The 3,861-nt window shown below is 43.7% G+C and overlaps 1 protein-coding gene across 1 annotated transcript in view; it reads left to right on the top strand.

Annotated features, from left to right (window-relative positions):
* Positions 1–271: 271 nt before the first annotated feature.
* Positions 272–3,861, top strand: part of LOC122552357 — a 145,600-nt gene continuing 142,010 nt past the window's right edge. The window contains exons 1-2 of the mRNA XM_043695107.1: positions 272–596; positions 1,397–1,466. The gene's annotated coding sequence lies outside the window, so the exon portion shown is untranslated. The remainder of the gene's footprint in view (positions 597–1,396; positions 1,467–3,861) is intronic.

Here is a 3,861-nt window from a genome sequence, read left to right as displayed (position 1 = left end):
GCGGGGCTTTGGGGGTGGGGGTCCTCTGGCCAATGGGCGAGGCGGGGAGGCGGGCTTCCATCCCTGACAGGCAGCGTTCTGGGCCAATGGGAGGAGGCAGCGGGCGGGATGTCCGCTCGGCGCGTTGGGGCTGAGCCTGGCATTCCCAGGCAGTAATGGATGCCACTTGGCTGGGATTGCAATGGACTGAGCAGGATTGCAGCAGGGGGGCTGCATTTCCAGGTAGCAAGCACTGAGTACAGGCACCCCAGCAAGGAGAGAGGGAGAGAGTGCTGCCTGAGGGACATCAGGTGCAAAACCAAAAAAAATCCAACCTTCATCCAAAGCCCTGTATGTAGCTCATCCCCTTTTTGCAAAAAAAACAAAAGTGGGATGGTGATTGTCTTGAATGCAAAAGTGCATTAAGTGTTTTTTTTTGCATTTCACAGTGACACAGCACTTGCATTTCTTGGCTGTGGGTTAACTTTCAGTTGCATTGAAATTAATACTAAGAATTGATAGGGCTTGCTTATTGTAGTTGCTGCACAGGGTGCAAGCTTGGCACACAAGACAGCTGCAAAAGTGGTCCTACAAGGAGAAGGCTCCCCACCCAACCCGTGAGTGGTGTTATTGTGCTTTCCAAGGGCACGGTGCCTATTGTGATCTGTGGTTGTGCAAAGGGGGAGGGGAGGGAAGGGAAGGAGACGGTGTGATTCGCAGTCGAGCTCTTGACTGGAAGCAAAACGAGTGAATGGGCTGTGATATATAGATAGGTTTACTTATCGTTGCATTGTCTATCTCGCTTCCCCTCCTTGCAAAAACCCTGAAGTTGCAAGCGTCTTACTATTTGCATGTGATCAGTCACACGGTAGTTGAAATAATTAAGCTACTAATTAATACCACGAAGGTGTGCTTTTTGTTTTTTCTCCCCCAAAAACAATCCCAGGTGAAGTCACCTGGACAATAAGCGAATTGTGAGTTTCCAGCTATGTTGTCATTTGGTAGCTGTTGAGCAATCAATCATTTGTAATATATAAATGAGACAGGGAGATATTGTTTCTGTATGATACATAAAATAATATTATTTGATTAGGAATAGGAAAGTGTAATTTTCATTCCAACTCAATATTGGGTCATTGACTAGTATTTAAGGCAGTGGTTGGAGGAATACAGTTGGTCTTGATAGCCCTGGGATTGGGGCATTACTCCCATGTTAATCACTATGTTGGAAAGTGTGTGTTAGCCCTTGGTGAGGATGAGTTTGTACTGGACAGCGCGTCATACATTTCAGCTACAGGAATTGGAATGTTTTAAATAAGATACACAGAAGAATGGTGTTTTCAAGGTATTATCCGGAAAAGTGATATTTCAGCATATTGTCTAATCCAGTGACATTTCTGTTATATTTTACTGGCAGATCTCCCATGGTGGTGCTCGTGACAAGTTGGATGATGTACTGCTGCACAAAGATCGGGCTGTTCTGTCAGGTACAGTGATAGAAAATGCATGAATTTCAGTGTATGTAAGTTGTGCGGACAAGTGATTGAATCAAACAGCATGTTCTTCCAGTACAACACAGCATGCACTTGCAAAACCCTAAGACAGAGTGTCTGCTGTCAGATCTGACTCTCTGACTGGGTAACACTTACTAAACCATTCTGAGTGTGCTTAAACCAAGTTCAGAAAATCAGTCAAACTTGTAATGTGGCACATTTACACATAGTCATAGAGTCATTCAGCACAGAAACTGACCCTTCAGTCCAACTTCAGTCCTAAGTTAATCGAGTCCCATTTGTAAGCGTTTGGTCCATATCTCTCTCAACCTTTCCCTATTCATGAATCCTTCCAGAGGCCTTTAAATGTTGTACCAGCATCCATCACCACCTCTGGCAGCTCATTCCATTTACACATCACCCTCTGCATGAAAATGTTGCACCTTAGGTCCCTCTTAAATCTTTTCCCTCTCATCTTAAAACTATGCCCCCAAGTTTTGGACTCCCCTACCCTGTGGAAAAGACATTGGCTATTTACCCTATCCACGCCCTTCATGATTTTATAAACCTCTAAGGTCATCCTTTAGTCTCTGGTTCTCCAGGGAATACAACCCCAGCCTATTCGGCCTCTCCCGATAGTTAAAACTCTTCAACCTGGCAACATCCTTGTAAATCGTTTTTGAACCCTTTCAAGTTTCACAACATCTTTCCTATACAGAGGAACCTTAATTATCCGGCATTCGATTATCTAAATATCGGATTATCTAGCAAGATTGCAAAGTCCTGTTGCTTGGCCAGACTATGTTCACCAGCATTCAATTATCCGGACTTTGATTAACTGAACAAAATACTCCCCTCCTGTGTCCTTCAGATAATCGAGGATCCTCTAGTTGGGAGATCGGAATTGAACACAGTATTCCAAAAATGGCCTAACCAATGCCCTATAGTATGACCTCTATAATATGACCTCCCAACTCCTATATTCATTGCACTGACCAATAAAGGCAAGCGTGCCAAATGCCACCTTCACTACCCTATCTACCTGCGACTCCAATCTCAAGGGACTATGAACCTACACCCCAAGGTCTCTTTTGCTTGCGAGAAGTAACATACATTCATTCTCAGGCACCCATTCTGTGCAAATGTAGGAATATTTTTAAGCTTGCCCTTTCTTTTGAGCTTCTTGGTAGTTTAGAGATCCTACAGTTTCTGTTGTTTTTGCCAAGGGATATCTTGGTCAATCAGAGGGGACTTTGCCAAATAATCAGCACTCTTTTCTCCTCTAATGTGAAACATTGTAATAATTGGAAATTTGGCATTCTTGTTTTTCATCCTGATGAGTGCTAGAGAATAAGCTTTGGCAACGTGTCTCCCTAATCAACCAGAGTATGATGTATTATTTGTTGGCTCAGTTGATTTCTGACTACCGATACATTAAATATTCTTAAAGATGAAAACAGTCACAATTGAAGAGGTTGAAGAGTTTGATTTGGCGATGCTGGTGTTGGACTGGAGTGTACAAAGTTAAAAATCACACAACACCAGGTTATAGTCCAACGGGTTTAATTGGAAGCACACGGGCTTTCGGAGCTCCGCTCCCTCATCAGGTGGTTCAGCGGCGCTCCGAAAGCTAGTGTGCTTCCAATTAAACCTATTTGACTATAACCTGGTGTTGTGTGATTTTTTAACCCAGAGTTTGGTTTGTTTAGATTTAAGGAAGGTTTTTAGTTGGAAAATAACTAAGTTTTGGATCCCAAGTCGGTGATGATTTTTGGCCTTTTACAAACAAGATTGCTTTACATCTGTACCAAATTACAACACCTAGTGTGTAATACCTTGAAATGAGAATCCATTTTTTGCACAGCATATTTTTCTTGGTACTGCTTGTGGGGAGAACATAGAACAGTACAGCACAGAACAGAACAGGCCCTTCAGCCCGATGTTGTGCCAACCATTGATCCTCATGTATGCACCCTCACATTTCTGTGACCCTATGCATGTCCAGCAGTCTCTTAAATGTCCCCAATGACCTTGCTTCCACAACTGCTGCTGGCAACGCATTCCATGCTCTCTCAACTCTCTGTAAAGAACCCACCTCTATACTTTCCTCCAACCAGCTTAAAACTATGACCCCTCGTGTTAGCCATTTCTGCCCTGCGATATAGTCTCTGGCTATCGACTCTATCTATGCCTCTCATTATCTTGTATACCTCAATTAGGTCCCCCTCCTCCTTTTCTCCAATGAAAAAAGTCCAAGCTCAGTCAACCTCTGTTTATAAGCCCTCCAGTCCAGGCAGCATCCTGGTAAACCTCCTCTGAACCCTCTCCAAAGCATCTACATCTTTCCTATAATAGGGCGACCAGAACTGGACGCAGTATTCCAAGTGCG

Source organism: Chiloscyllium plagiosum, chromosome 8, assembly GCF_004010195.1.
Source record: "Chiloscyllium plagiosum isolate BGI_BamShark_2017 chromosome 8, ASM401019v2, whole genome shotgun sequence".
NCBI classification, from domain to species: Eukaryota; Metazoa; Chordata; class Chondrichthyes; order Orectolobiformes; family Hemiscylliidae; genus Chiloscyllium; species Chiloscyllium plagiosum.
Note: the sequence above shows the minus strand (reverse complement) of the source record. Positions and strands in the feature narration are given on the sequence as shown.